Raw genomic sequence first — 16,671 nt, 5'->3', positions numbered from 1 at the left:
ATGTGTTTTTTTATTTAATTTTATATTAAAAGCTTATATGTTATTAAATATATCTGTTTGACACTCATTGCATTACTCAATCACTTGTTTAAAAAATAAATAAAGTCTTTAATGTCACACAAATCACATTTTCTTTCAGAATGTAAGGGAAACAGGTCAATTTAGCTCAAAGGGAATCATTTAAGATTTTAAAGGGAATTTGAACAGAATCACTGTTTCACGGCTGGTCACGGAGACGCCCTGCGATTCAGTGAACTAGCCGTTTAACATCAAATCTGCGCTGGATACTAATATCCAAACTATAGTGAAACACTATCAATTAGCACAGTAACAAGATCGACAGTTTAAGACATTAACTTGTAAGCACAAAACACAAGATACTTCTCTTTTCAATATGAATAAGGCTTTATTAGATAAATCTAAGACATATAAACTAATCTAACACATAAACGCACGCACACACACATTCACACAAGTTGTAGGAAGGTCGAAAGTTAAGGAAAGATGAGTTTAAGAGAATGGAAATATGGAATCCCAAGTTTACAGCAATACGTTAAATTGCATAGACATGAACAACCATCAATCACGTAATTAGCCCTTGCATTGAGTTCCTCAATGTGACTAAAATTATACTAGATACACCAGCACAACAAATATCTGGGGATACGTTGCCTTAGTTTCCTGTGAAAGGAACTCCCGTTGAAAGGGGTATCCCGGTGTCGCTGATTGGCTGGAAGTTCAGTAGTGAAGTGACGTCTTGGGAAGCCCGTGGTTGTTGGGCGTTGACTGAAAGTGCAGAGTCGTGTGCGCTGGTTGAAGTTGAACGGGCATCCGAGGTCAGGCGTCGGAGACTCGACGTTACAAAACTTAACTCAGAACACGAAACTCAAACGGAAAAGAAAAGAAATAAAGTTTGACGAGACTAGGTTGTGTTCCTTCTCATTGTGGCATAGAAGCAGTAGGCAGGCACGCTGGAACCGCGCTCAAAGAACAATGACGACTAACCGCATGGCTAGATGCTTATAGCTAAAGCTAGGTAGCAAAGCTACAAGCTAAAAGCTAAGAGCAGGCATGACTGATAGCACGAGCAAGGCTGGAACTAAAAGCAGACTAAAAGCCCGCATGACTGATAGCACAAGCAATGCTAGACTAATAGCCGACATGGCTAATAGCAGCAGCTAGACTAGAACTAAAAGCAAAAATTTAATCGTATCCAAAGTATTTAAACTTTCTTGTTGGCCACCCCTCAAATGTTGCCTTGACCAATCAGATATGTTCTTGGGGTGGGTATCATAAATCATTTGTTTATCTTACCAAGCATGTGGTTCTTGCCTCACAGGGTCTAATTTTGGACATGATTCCTATAACATGATTATGATATATTTTACAAATAAATGATTGTCAGGACAATATCAAGCAAGAAAATGCGATTATTTCAATACTAGACATGACTATGTATCCTATAATTATCAAAAGACATACACAATAAGTGATTATACATGATAGTCAAATGTGTGGGTTACACGTAAATGAATATGGAGTTAAGCAATGGAATGATTCATTCATAAGTCTTTTTTGAGTTCATTCTGGTCCATATATAATGTATAAAAAGGGTTTCTTTGCCATTCTCTGGCAAAGGACTTTTCTGTGAAGACAAAGGTTTAAAGCCCTTCCCCCTTAGGAATTTCAGTCTGGTTCTTCTGGGTGGGGGGAAGTCAATGCAAGTATTTAACTTGATCTCCTGGGTTTACATGTGATGTCCAGCGTTGCATTTCAATCACGAACAATAAATTTGACAATCTCTTCTTCGAATTAAAATTGTTAATAATTGTTCTATTGGTGTTAATGTTGAAAGCTGTTGTGTGAACAAGTTGGTTGGTTGGTTATATTGCTTGGTTCTTGTGGTACTAGAACTGATTTATGACTTCCTGAGGAATTCAGCTCATGTTTCAATGCACACAGCTCTGATAGACTCTTTGATTTGTCTGATTTGACTCATTTCTGCTACATATATCCCCCTTTCGATCGGCGAGGTGTTTAGGTGAAGACATCGTCGATCGCTGGAGAAACAAAGGCAGAAGAAGCAGACAAACACAGCAAACAGCAAGACAACACCTCCATGACAGTTACTGTACTGGTGCAGGCATCAGGTTATTTAGGTACACGTGGTTAAGTTCCATTAGTCAATGTAGTTTAGCACATTGAGGATAGTTTAGATCGTATTGGAAATTGTTTTTATTTTGATTCATCAATCAAATTTGTGGTTAACTTTGTTTGGTTCTTCTAGGTTGTCTTACTTTACATGTTTACCATTAGTTTTCTAGTAATTTCATTTTCAATTCAATGAATTGACCTATCATGCATGGAGCTCTCTGGCTTCCATTCAGTTTAGAGTGGCTGGCGGATATTAGGTGTTGCGAGTCAATCCTAATATCAGACCTTCGACCCCCGCAGGGTGTCTAGGCGTTTCACCTACTCAGGAAAGAGGGGAAGGAGAAGGATAGGTAAAAGAAGAACAAAACAAAACAAGGCTGCTGTGGGTATTCCTAGCATGTGTTACAACTACTATTGAGCTAGGATGTCAGGTGCAGCTAGTGTGTCTTGAACCTTAACCCTTTCGAGTCGATTAACGCATATATGCGTTTTGAGTCATTTTCACCTGATAACCCCGAAAAGAACTTAAATTACACTCTCAGTTTTAATCGTACAGATAAGAGCAATACATCAATCGAATCTGTAAAGGGTCTAGTTTTTTTTGGATACAGACATAATAACAAAAAACCTTTGTGCACTTATAAAATAAAGATAACAAACAAGGTGCGCTGTCTACAGTCTTTGTCTCCGCTGATCGTCATGTACAAACATTTCATTAAAATGAACTGTAACTCCGTGAATACTCAACGAAGAGACATGAGAGAGATATCTATAGAAAGCCCGGAATGTCTACTTTTAAACTAAACAAGTGCTGCCGAAAACAAATATTCTGAGATAAAGTAATCCATATGAAAACAACGCGATGTCTATTTTTCATATCTCCGCTCATTATATTTAATGTGACCACGCCCCCGCGCTGAACACGCTATTCAGATTCAAACAGAAGCGCGCGGCTTGCATACGCCCACACAGAAGAAAAAGCAGCCAGACTATTCTTCAAGTTTTTATTTTATTTTACTGTTTGCTTCGCGATGAGAGGACTAAGACATAATTCACCCCAAAAAGATGTGATGTGGTTGAGGATTTGGGAAATGGATTTCCTCAGAAAAAAGAATGAAGCACTTTATTCAGCAGAGATCATAAACATGAGTAAGTCTCTTTTTATTTATTTGTACTAGTTTTCACATAACGTGTAAACATTTTACTAGTTAGACTTTTTCCAAATACTTTTTCCAAACTATAATTCCTGACTAAATGTATAATCAAGTGAAACATTATGGAGTTTCAATAACAATATACAATACTATACCATTCAAAAGCTTGATGTAAATAATATAAATGTGACAAATAGAGATAACTCTAACAAATGTAAAAACAATGCAGTTCTTTCGATTTATTCCCCCTAAAAAAACCTGAAAAATATTATCAGCTCTTTTCAACATTAATAATAATAATAATAATAATAATGATGATAATAAATGGGGTTTATTTGGTAGAAAATAAGATTGTTAAAAGGATTTCTGAAGGATTGTGTGACTAGAGAAAGGATGCCAAAAAAAAATGAAAGTCAGCTTTGATTTATCCTAATAAACTGTTTAACTGCTCCCCCAAGTGGATATTAAATTATGTTGTGGGATAATTAAATATATTCTTAATAAACTACAAACATAAAATTATATACTTTTATTTTGTTCTCACATTCTTTCTTGTAAGTCCTCCCTCAGTGGCACAGTTGAATGAGAGGCTCATTATGCAGCTCATTATGCAGGCCTTTGTCTTCTCAGGTGTAAATCACAATGATATTCATGATAGTTGACGCCTACTCGCATATGACTTTTACCAACAAAAAGTGTTTTAGAAAATTTAAATCAATATATTGTTTTCTGTGAGTGAGTAAACAAGATGATTTTCACATCATTCAGAAAGAAAAATTCTAGGCTACAAGCTCCAATTCACAACTTTTCCGGCAACCAATGTTATGTATGTGTTTTATTGCCTTATTCAAGTGATTTAACATTTTTAGTTTTTCACTAACCATGCATAACATTTTTTTTCTCAAAAATACAATCATGTACATGCATGCATTTCACATATTATTATAGCCCAGTTTGTGCTGATTACAGTGATATTAGACTTTACCCATTTAGATATTTATAAGAAACTGAAAAAAGCACAAATGTCTGGGCATGACAAAACTTCTCAAGGCCCCAAAAATACCCTTAGACTCCAGAGGGTTAACTTAGTGTCAGGTGTTCTACCTATTGTGAGGATGGCTGCACGTTTCTTCATGGATGGTATGTGTAACTTGGTTACGCTAAAAGTTGGATATTCTACCTGTGGGAAGAATATGTTTGTTGACTGTGTTATCAGTAGATGTGTTTACCTCTGGGTGTAGGTAATGTTGTGTGTTACTGGTGTAGTGCATGTGTGGTCAGATCTGTTCAAATCTGTGTTGTCTCCCCCTTTTCCTAGCATGTCACTGAAGACTGGCTCTCAGCATCCTTGGCTTGGATGAGGGCGTGTCCATGGTCTAATGAGGGGTCAGTCCAGCAAGGCAGGAAGTTCTTTAGCAGACAGTCGGAGGCAGTTTGGCATGGCTGTGTGAAGCTGAGTTGCAAAACTTGTCTCCTATGTTGCATTCTTCTTGTGATGCCTTCTGGCTGTAGCAGACTTTCTGACCTTCTGTGCTCTGGTGGTTGCTGTTGCACAGACAGGGAATTTGGAACTTGGAGTTGGAGTTCATTTGACAGTTTGTTAGTGACTGAGGTGATGTCCTTTAGTACCTCAGATTTTTCATCAACAGTTGGCCGTTAAAGACTTGTTCATTCTGGGTTGTTGTTGAACAGGTGCTTGTCATCTCTGATGTGGTGCACCAGGGGATCACCGGCCTTCCGTTCTGTCGCTGGTCATGAGAGGTGGAGAGTCCAGGGGTCAGAAAGTAAAAGTCCTGCCACATTTTTGCTCCACCCATGAACTCAGCAGCCGATTTGACCAGAGGAGGAAACAAGTCATTCCTTCCAAGTCACAAACTAGTCTCAACTCAAATCCCAAGTCCTCAAAGAGTTAAAGTCAATGAGATAATTAAGAGACTAATTAAATGATGATTGTGCATTGGTGATGAACACCTGCTGTTATTGGGCGTTACAGAGGATCAGATGCTGATGTTTTATTGGTTAAAATTATGCCACCATCATGGAGATCAGTGTTTGCTTCAGTTGGGCTCTTGACCTTTGGTTTCTTATGTTAGATGTTTCTCTGTAAAAGTACATGTGCTGTTATAAAACAGTGTGATCAGTGCTGTGCAGAAAACCGTTACTAGCTGGTTTTACATGATGAAGTAATTATTAGGCATCAGGCTGTTTATTTCCAAAACAATTTTATGTATTTATTATTAACAAATGTTCAGTTTTTAAATAACCTACCTTGTGGAACCATTGGTTTAATCACTATAATGAATACATTTCCTAATGTATGTAATAAATATAAATTTTTCGAAATCTTTTCCTAATAAGACGCACAGACATCATGACCCAGCATATGAATCTCAACAATGGTGACAATCAACAAAACGCTTCAAGCTGAAGTGCATGCTGGGTAACACCATAGTAAAAACTCTGATTATGCACTGTAGCATGAATAATTATTGTAACCACTGTTGAGGATCATATGATAAGTGCTCATGTCTAAAATCCCGAGCCTGTACAATTTTTTCCCCCAATATTTAAGCATTACAATACTATTTGTTTAATAGGACTTTTTTTGTAGTTCAGTAATTGCTGAACATAATTTAACAAACCAAAGAGAGACACCTTCATGAAGTTAATTAAAATGTTTTAGATGAAAAAAGGGCAATTAAATTTTCTACTTCAAGCTTTTAATTCAGCAATGTGTTAATGTTTACTACGTAACACAACCGCAAGTGTTTAAAAGCAAATTACTTTGAATTATTAAAAGGGTCAAGAGCCCAACTAAAGCAAACACTGATCTCCATGATGGTGGCATAATTTTAACCAATAAAAGCATCTGCATCAGCATCTGATCCTCTGTAACGCACAATAACAGCAGGTGTTCATCACCAATGCACAATCATCATTTAATTAGTCTCTTAATTATCTCATTGACTTTAACTCTTTGAGGACTTGGGATTTGAGTTGAGACTAGTTTGTGACTTGGAAGGAATGACTTGTTTCCTCCTCTGGTGAAATCAGCTGCTGAGTTCATGTGTGGAGCAAAAATGTGGCAGGACTTTTACTTTCTGACCCCTGGACTCTCCACCTCTGCTGGTCACAGCGAGCATGACTCAACTTTGTGGTCATATGCATGTAAATTGTCTTGAAGGAACTCTCTTAGTTGTTCCATGACTTGTTCCGTGTCTTCTAATGGTAAGCGGTTATGTTCTTGTGCATACTCAGCACTGTGCATGTCTGAGTGGTGCTGAGGTGGGTTTTGTTGTCGCTTACCCACACGAGTTGCTCTTGGATGAGTCAGGTGATTACCTTTGGATCTCTGGTTAGGTTTCCAGATGTTATCCTTTTGGTTTCTTGAGAAGCGTGGCTGGTCCCATGGATTTTTCCAGCAGTTGGGCTGAAAGCGGTCGTGGATATGGGCGTCACGTTCTCTGTGCTCTTGATGGAAGACTCTGGTGTTGTGATGCCACTGGGTGTCGTCCAGTGCAAGGCTTGAGTCTTTGTTGACAGAGTTCAAGAGTGTGGAGGTTTTGTTACCTTTCTTTGAGGCCAACTTCTGCTTGTTATAGGCCTTCTGTGTTAGGTCACGCAACTGTTGGATGGTCATGGAGTTCGGACAGGCCATGACACCTAGATGGTGACTGACTCCAGGGTGCAGATTCTTTAGGAAGAGGGTTTTGAAGTTCACATCCTCTTCAAGGTCAGAGTTGTTGTGTGCACCAAAGTAGGATTGTTGGAGTCGGTTGTAGTAAGCTTGTGGAGTCTCTTGACGACCTTGTTTGGTTTCCAAGGCAGTTAACAGTCCATGTTCAGACTCTGGGTCTGTAAACTCTTTAATCAGGACCTCACGAAGTCGCTGGTAGTTTGACTTGGTTTGACTGGGCTGTCGATCTAGAAAGTTTCGTACCTCGGAGCTGGACGTGGCTCTAAGGAGGTATAACCAGTCTCTGTCAGTCACATGAGGTCTCACTTCCAGGTGAAATTCGATATCTCGCAGGTAAGCTTGGATGTCGGGGCTCTCTGTGGAGTTCGGGTTGAACCTGCTGATGTTTTTAGACAGCTTGTTGAGGTCTTTGATTGTCATCCCATGTGCAGCTTCAAGGCCTTGGACGGGAGGTTTTCTTTCGTTGGCAGGAAAGGGTTGTGTGGCGAAGGCAGGTGAGGTTTTGGGTTGTGGCCCTTCGCTCCTTTCGTCATATGCCAGTTCTTGGACGTGGGACTCTGCTCTGCTCAGCAGTGATGAGGCTAAGAGAGGTTTCTCTTTCCTTGGCTCTTGTTTGTGCTTGTAAGCATTTTGGAGTTCTTTTCTGACCATGTAGAGCTCATCGTTGGTATCGTCTAGTTGTTGGGTCAGATTGTCCGTTTCAGTTCTGTACCTTTCAAGGTGGTCTTTCAAAGCACTATTTTCAGAATTCTTGTTTCTGATGTCTATCTTGGCTTTCTCTAGTAGCTGTTCGGCATACTGGAGTCTGTTTACCAGGTCTTTCTGAGCAGCCGTTGCATGTTGCTGGTCGAGCTGAGCTGCTGCCAGGGCTGCTTGGAGCTTCATAACTTGTTCTGTTGTATCCTGCTCCCTCTCGCTGGGTGCTTTGAGTTGATCTTGAACTTTCACTTCCAGCTTGTCTATGCGATGTTGAGCACGTGTCAGCTCCTCTTGAAGGTGGGTGATGTGCTTGTCGCTCAGTTTCAGCTGGGTGGTGAAGGCATAGCTTAGTGAGCTCGTGATCTTGACTAGCTCCTCGTGGTTGTTGTTCTGGCTTGAATCTTGTGTCAGGAATCTTCTCAGGATTAGGATTATTATTAAAAATAATAACAGTTCAAATGTCTTTGGAGTGAGGCTGTCTGTTATGCCTCTCAGCCAAATGTTCACATCTTCCCCATGGGAAATGGGGTCTGCAGTCTGCGGCATGTTGGCACGCTGGGGAGAAGAGAGACTGACACAGATCTGTGTGGAGTAAAAGCCTATGTGTGGTGGGACAACTACCCACATAGCAAAGGTCTTCTGGCCCAGATCCGGGCCACACATGACTTCTCCCTTGGCCCAAGTACCACAAAGAATGACGGCCCGGAAGTGGCCCAGAACTGGATTAAAGACTCGGGCCACACATGGGCCATAACCGGCCCGAATCTCAGCCAGTTAACCAGCCTTAGCTGGCCCTTAAGTAAACCAGAATCCCCGAATCTGAGCCACACCTGAGCCCTATATAGCCCAGACCCAAGCCAGACAGGAAGCAGTGTCAGCCCAGATCTGGCCCGAATGGATTTCACACAGGCCAGATGTGGGCCGGATACAAACACTATATTGAAAAAAACACTATATTGCTGTCTGGGAATTTTAATATTTCACATTATTACCTTGTATATTACTATGATCGCAATTTTACATTTTGTGACATGCTTTAATGTACACACAATCTACACTGAAAAAAAAAAACAATAAGGAAATTTACTATAATTTGGAAATTATAAATCTATGTATCTAAGTTAAGTAAAAAAAAATAAAAAATAAAAAAATAAAACAATAAGTACATGTAACTTGACCTGTTAAATTGTATTGAGTAAATTTAAATTAAATTAGACAAAAGAAATTGCACTGTAAAACCTGACAAGTAACTTAGAGTAAATAGATTGCCTCGTTTTAAACAATGTAAGTTTTAAAACTTTGAATTCAAGTAATTAAGTGATTAACTAAGTGCTGATTGAGAATTAGTGATGAACAGCTGCTGCTAACAAACAGAATCACTGAAGAAAAGAGAAACACAAGAACTACTACAACTGACTTCAGACACAGACTTAGATGAAATCAACTGAAATAAAATACATGAAATCTCTCAAGATCTGATTAAACAACCCCACAAACAGCATCACCAGCTCCACTTATTAATAACCAGACTGACTTTATTTCTGGCAGACGTCTACAGGAGATCTTATTGAGAATGAACTAAGGTTTAGATGTTGATTTATTGTTTCATTTGAAGTAACCATGTTAGAGATCACTGTTTGTATTAGTTGGGCTCTTGACCCTTGATTTCTGTCTTAGTCTTTTCTCTGGCTGTTATAACCATGTGTTTCTAAAACACATCTGTTGTAACTCAAAAGCCCAGAAGAAATATCATTAGGTGTTCACCTGTACCTAGTTGTAGGCTGTTATGTTTTATAGCTGTGATGATAATTATCAGTTATTGAGCTGTATGGAGTCTGATCTCTGATGAAATAAGTGTTGTGTAATTCGTTGAAGTGATTCTAGTAAAAATTATTCTAAGAGCCAGTGGTTCGATGATCTTTAGTTAATAAAAAAAGGACTTTCCAAACACTTTTTACACATACATTTATCTTTTACGCCATGAATTGGTCAAACACAGACATAAATAATCAGAATATGAACCTCTACAATGGTGACGAAAAAACACACACTGCAGCATTTTTTTTTATGGTCACCATTGTTGAGGTTCATATTCTGATTATTTATGTCTGTGTGTGACTTCCTAACAACATAGAAGACCAAACTGTTTGGAAAGTCCTTTATAATAACTGTTTGTCACAGAACTACTGGCTCTGAAACACTTTTACTATAATCAATCTAAATAAATAACACCTGTTTCATCAGACAACGTACACCTCAATAATTGATGATTATCATCACCAATATAAAGAATAAGGTACAGGTTAACACCTGATTATATTACTTCTAGGCTTTTGAGTTACAACAAACATGTTTTAGAAACACACGGTTATAACAGCCAGAGAAAAGACTAAGACAGAAATCAAGGGTCAAGAGCTCAACTAAAGCAAACACTGATCTCTAACATGGTTACTTCAAATGAAACAATAAATCAACATCTAAACCTTAGTTCATTCTCAATAAGATCTTCTGTAGACGTCTGACAGAAATAAAGTCAGTCTGGTTATTAATAAGTGGAGCTGCTGATGCTGTTTGTGGGGTTGTTTCATCAGATCTTGAGAGATTTCATGTATTTTATTTCAGTTGATTTCATCTAAGTCTGTGTCTGAAGTCAGTTGTAGTAGTTCTTGTGTTTCTCTTTTCTTCAGTGATTCTGTTTGTTAGCAGCAGCTGTTCATCACTAATTCACAATCAGCACTCAGTTAATCACTTAATTACTTGAACGCAAAGTTTTAAAACTCACATTGTTTAAAACGAGGCAATCTGTTTACTCTAAGTTACTTGTCAGGTTTTACAGTGCAATTTCTTTTGTCTAATTTAATTTAAATTTACTCAATACAATTTAACAGGTCAAGTTACATGTACTTATTGTTTTTTTTTTTTGTTTGTTTGTTTTTACTTAACTTAGTTACGTAGATTTATAATTTCCAAATGTGTGTAATTTACTTGAAAAATGCTTGTGCAAAAACTTGCCAAATAAAAATTAAGTAAATTTCCTTATTGTTTTTTTCTCAGTGTAGATTGTGTGTACATTAAAGCATGTCACAAAATGTAAAATTGCGATCATAGTAATATACAAGGTAATAATATGAAATATTAAAATTCCCAGACAGCAATATAGTGTTTTTTTCAATATAGTGTTTGTATCCGGCCCACATCTGGCCTGTGTGAAATCCATTCGGGCCAGATCTGGGCTGACACTGCTTCCTGTCTGGCTTGGGTCTGGGCTATATAGGGCTCAGGTGTGGCTCAGATTCGGGGATTCTGGTTTACTTAAGGGCCAGCTAAGGCTGGTTAACTGGCTGAGATTCGGGCCGGTTATGGCCCATGTGTGGCCCGAGTCTTTAATCCAGTTCTGGGCCACTTCCGGGCCGTCATTCTTTGTGGTACTTGGGCCAAGGGAGAAGTCATGTGTGGCCCGGATCTGGGCCAGAAGACCTTTGCTATGTGGGTAAGTGTTGTATCAGTGATTGTGAACCACTAGTGAAATGTGGTGATGACTGTGTTGGTCTCAGGGTGTCTAAGTAGACTAGAGATGCGAAGACTTTGTCACTCTAATGAGGAAGAGGAAAAGAGAGACAGAGGTGAAAAACAAATTCAAATGACAAGCAAAATTTCTGTTTTTCAAATGAGGAAAATTATTTTTTCCAATGAAATGTTATCAAAAACGTAAACAATATTATTATATTTCTTGCTTTGGACAAAAGAATACAATAATAATTCTGATATCTCTTTTCTTAGTCTGACAGGATTGACACCGTACACCTTTCAGTTGGACGGCTCACCAGGGAGTCAGCGAAGGCGACAGTTGCTCAACACGTATCTCTATTAAATTGATCTCAACGTTGGATGAGATGCTAAAACTTTGATTGCGTTTCCAAATGTAGGGAGGTTATGAAGAACAAATGAGAGGATGATTACAATCAAATTCATAAGGATGATTCGTCGTCTTTGGCACGATTGTGTATTTACTTCACTTAGAATTGATTGATGGTTCTTACATGTCCTACAAATGTAAAAAGAGAAGAGGAAAGTAAAGGAGAGAGAGGACGGAGATGGTAAGTCTCAGTAGCGGTTATCTCAACTACAAGGAGAGCGTTGTGTTAGTTGCTGCACAACTAATCAAACAAAATAAACTTTAAGTGAAAGAGGGTTGTCTTTCTAATTTATTTGAACTCGTAGTGAGGGATAACAATGTCTCCTTTTAAGGGCTCAGGTTTGTCGTTCCCAGGCTAGGATACACAAGTAAAGAAATGGTAAGAAAAAGTAAAATTAATAAATGGGCAAAATATGCAAAAATGAAATTAAAAAGAGGAAATCAATACGTAAAACAATAGTGGTTAAGTGTATAACCAAAACAGGAAGAGGGGTAAAATGCATTCAAATAAGTAACGGTCTGAATAGCATATATTCAGATGGGTAATAAATAAATTAGGAAGAATAAGTTTACTTTAACTTCCAAAGTTCAAGGCTTATTCATTCCTAAAATAATTAGACCCAAAAGAGAATACTAGAAATAAAAGATCATATGAAATGATCTGAGAGGGAAATTTTAAATGCTTCCAAATAAATGTAATGTTTCAATTAAATTTCAATTTGACAATTAATAATTGTGAGTGAGTATTTCCCTTTCTAGTAAAATGAAAATAAGTGGTCTAGTGAGAAGAGAGAGCGATAAAAAGAAAGAGACTAACAAGTGTTAGTTAAGATGTTTAAAATGGTTAAATCACGTCAGCGTTGCCCAAACACACATTATTCTACCACTGGATGGTAATGCTAACGGCTAACCTTGAAGGCTAGTGGCTTTAGTATAGACTTCAATGTACATGCAATGGTTTCGTTAGCTTAGCGACACCGCGGAGTTTGTGCGCTGCGCGTGCACAGTTCAGAGTTGCTCCGGAAGTACGTTAGGCTTCCGGGTCACGGTCGTCACTATGGCAACCAAAACACATTCTAGTGGATTAGCACATGAATCGTTGCATTGTTGCAAATACAGTTAAGCATGTTACATGAAATGTCGGCTCATTTCAACACTGTACAAATAACAACACCGCCTTTCAGTTGGTTTTGCGATGTGGCACTTAAACTCTCAGTTTGTATAGAGTTAAATTTATCTTAATTCAAATAGCAGCTTCCTGCTGTAGTTATTATATCAATCTCAGCAATTTGATTCTCCGTGCCAGTTTTTCTGGACACAAACATAAAAGTTTTCCTTCGCTGTTGGTACACAGTTAAAATTTACTTGATCAAGCTTTTAAAACACTCCCATTGAAATTACTCTCGGACACACGCCGTGTTACGCGAGATTGCATTCACTTTGTGAACGGATACAAATGGGCAAACATTGTTCTCTAATGTTTAACGTTAACTTAGGGGAGTCGAATATCAAATTTGATTCGGCAGTGGAACACGCACTGGCAATCAAACTATATGAAATATGAATACGGGGACTTTGATAAATAGATTGAGGAACCCGCTCAAAACTATTCTTTATTCACCGATTTATATCCCTTTTGAAACACTAACAGTTTAGCTCCGTTCAGCAAACAGTGACTGAGATAGCGTTTGAGACACTGGAACACGCAATGAAATCAAATCAGCTATAAAACAAGGCATTACACAAATGAGGAACACACTCAATTTCTACCTTTTTGTACGATCTCAGATGTTTACTTTTAAGTTCACTTACTGCTGTTAACCCTTTCGAGTCGATTAACGCATATATGCGTTTTGAGTCATTTTCTCCTGATAACCCCGAAAAGAACTTAAATTACACTCTCAGTTTTAATCGTACAGATAAGAGCAATACATCAATCGAATCTGTAAAGAGTCTAGTTTTTTTTTGGATACAGACATAATAACAAAAAACCTTTGTGCACTTATAAAATAAAGATAACAAACAAGGTGCGCTGTCTACAGTCTTTATCTCCGCTGATCGTCATGTACAAACATTTCATTAAAATGAACTGTAACTCCGTGAATACTCAAAGAAGAGACATGAGAGAGATATCTATAGAAAGCCTGGAATGTCTCCTTTTAAACTAAACAGGTGCTGTCGAAAACAAATATTCTGAGATAAAGTAATCCATATGAAAACAACGCAATGTCTGTTTTTCATATCTCCGCTCATTATATCTAATGTGACCACGCCCTCGCGCTGAACGCGCTATTCAGATTCAAACTGAAGCGCGCGGCTTGAATACGCCCACACAGAAGAAAAAGCAGCCAGACTATTCTTCAAGTTTTTATTTTATTTTACTGTTTGCTTCGCGATGAGAGGACTAAGACATAATTCACCCCAAAAAGGTGTGATGTGGTTGAGGATTTGAGAAATGGATTTCTTCAGAAAAAAGAATGAAGCACTTTAATCAGCAGAGATCATAAACATGAGTAAGTCTCTTTTTATTTATTTGTACTAGTTTTCACATAACGTGTAAACATTTTACTAGTCAGACTTTTTCCAAAGACTTTTTCCAAACTATAATTCCTGACTAAACGTATAATCAAGTGAAACATTATGAAGTTTCAATAACAATATACAATACTATACCATTCAAAAGCTTGATGTAAATAATATAAATGTGACAAATAGAGATAACTCTAACAAATGTAAAAACAATGCAGTTCTTTCGATTAATTCCCCCTAAAAAAACCTGAAAAATATTATCAGCTCTTTTCAACATTAATAATAATAATAATAATGATGATGATAATAAATGGGGTTTATTTGGTAGAAAATAAGATTGTTAAAAGGATTTCTGAAGGATTGTGTGACTGAAGTAAGGATGCCAAAAAAATTGTTTGAAAGTCAGCTTTGATTGTTCCTAATAAACTGTTTAACTGCTCCCCCAAGTGGATATTAAATTATGTTGTGGGATAATTAAATATATTCTTAATAAACTACAAACTAAAATTATATACTTTTATTTTGTTCTCACATTCTTTCTTGTAAGTCCTCCCTCAGTGGCACAGTTGAATGAGAGGCTCATTATGCAGCTCATTATGCAGGCCTTTGTCTTCTCAGGTGTAAATCACAATGATATTCATGATAGTTGACGCCTACTCGCATATGACTTTTACCAACAAAAAGTGTTTTAGAAAATTTAAATCAATATATTGTTTTCTGTGAATGAGTAAACAAGATGATTTTCACATCATTCAGAAAGAAAAATTCTAGGCTACAAGCTCCAGTTCTCAACTTTTCCGGCAACCAATTTTATGTATGTGTTTTATTGCCTTATTCAAGTGATTTAACATTTTTAGTTTTTCACTAACCATGCATAACATTTTTTTTCTCAAAAATACAATCATGTACATGCATGCCTTTCACATATTATTATAGCCCAGTTTGTGCTGATTACAGTGATATTAGACTTTACCCATTTAGATATTTATAAGAAACTGAAAAAAGCACAAATGTCAGGGCATGACAAAACTTCTCAAGGCCCCAAAAATACCCTTAGACTCCAGAGGGTTAACAAAGGGGAGACGGACTCGAGTTAAAGTCTCCTCTAGCTCCTTTCATTCAAGCGGGAGGGCGCGCGCTGTTTTCGTCACGCGTCACACAAACACACACACACATACTCCGGTCTCGCAAGCTTCTCAGCTTTCATTCCTTTAGCAAAATCAAAGATTAAATAACTTGGTTTATGCTCACAATTTAGATTAAACTGCCCGCAATCATTCTCCACCATTATAAATGTAAGGGAAACAGGTCAATTTAGCTCAGAGGGAATCATTTAAGATTTTAAAGGGAATTTGAACAGAATCACTGTTTCACGGCTGGTCACGGAGACGCCCTGCGATTCAGTGAACTAGCCGTTTAACATCAAATCTGCGCTGGATACTAATATCCAAACTATAGTGAAACACTATCAATTAGCACAGTAACAAGATCGACAGTTTAAGACATTAACTTGTAAGCACAAAACACAAGATACTTCTCTTTTCAATATGAATAAGGCTTTATTAGATAAATCTAAGACATATAAACTAATCTAACACATAAACGCACGCACACACACATTCACACAAGTTGTAGGAAGGTCGAAAGTTAAGGAAAGATGAGTTTAAGAGAATGGAAATATGGAATCCCAAGTTTACAGCAATACGTTAAATTGCATAGACATGAACAACCATCAATCACGTAATTAGCCCTTGCATTGAGTTCCTCAATGTGACAAAAATTATACTAGATACACCAGCACAACAAATATCTGGGGATACGTTGCCTTAGTTTCCTGTGAAAGGAACTCCCGTTGAAAGGGGTATCCCGGTGTCGCTGATTGGCTGGAAGTTCAGTAGTGAAGTGACGTCTTGGGAAGCCCGTGGTTGTTGGGCGTTGACTGAAAGTGCAGAGTCGTGTGCGCTGGTTGAAGTTGAACGGGCATCCGAGGTCAGGCGTCGGAGACTCGACGTTACAAAACTTAACTCAGAACACGAAACTCAAACGGAAAAGAAAAGAAATAAAGTTTGACGAGACTAGGTTGTGTTCCTTCTCATTGTGGCATAGAAGCAGTAGGCAGGCACGCTGGAACCGCGCTCAAAGAACAATGACGACTAACCGCATGGCTAGATGCTTATAGCTAAAGCTAGGTAGCAAAGCTACAAGCTAAAAGCTAAGAGCAGGCATGACTGATAGCATGAGCAAGGCTGGAACTAAAAGCAGACTAAAAGCCCGCATGACTGATAGCACAAGCAATGCTAGACTAAAAGCCGACATGGCTAATAGCAGCAGCTAGACTAGAACTAAAAGCAAAAATTTAATCGTATCCAAAGTATTTAAACTTTCCTGTTGGCCACCCCTCAAATGTTGCCTTGACCAATCAGATATGTTCTTGGGGTGGGTATCATAAATCATTTGTTTATCTTACCAAGCATGTGGTTCTTGCCTCACAGGGTCTAATTTTGGACATGATTCCTATAACA

The 16,671-nt window shown here is 38.0% G+C and overlaps 1 protein-coding gene and 1 long non-coding RNA gene across 2 annotated transcripts in view; both read right to left on the bottom strand.

Annotated features, from left to right (window-relative positions):
• Window positions 1-16,671, bottom strand: part of LOC127988002 (uncharacterized protein DDB_G0271670-like) — a 327,998-nt gene that overhangs the window by 137,275 nt on the left and 174,052 nt on the right. The gene's annotated exons all lie outside the window — the stretch shown is intronic.
• LOC127987160 (uncharacterized) lies at window positions 382-14,533 on the bottom strand. Its single transcript, XR_008161073.1, has 2 exons — window positions 14,397-14,533; window positions 382-3,566 (listed from the first exon to the last, which is right to left on the bottom strand). It is a non-coding gene; the product is annotated as an uncharacterized LOC127987160 (long non-coding RNA).

The sequence above is a fragment of the Carassius gibelio genome, chromosome B22 (assembly GCF_023724105.1).
Source record: "Carassius gibelio isolate Cgi1373 ecotype wild population from Czech Republic chromosome B22, carGib1.2-hapl.c, whole genome shotgun sequence".
Classification (NCBI taxonomy): Eukaryota; Metazoa; Chordata; class Actinopteri; order Cypriniformes; family Cyprinidae; genus Carassius; species Carassius gibelio.
The sequence above is the reverse complement of the archived record's forward strand: the minus strand, read 5'-3'. Positions and strand labels throughout refer to the sequence as shown.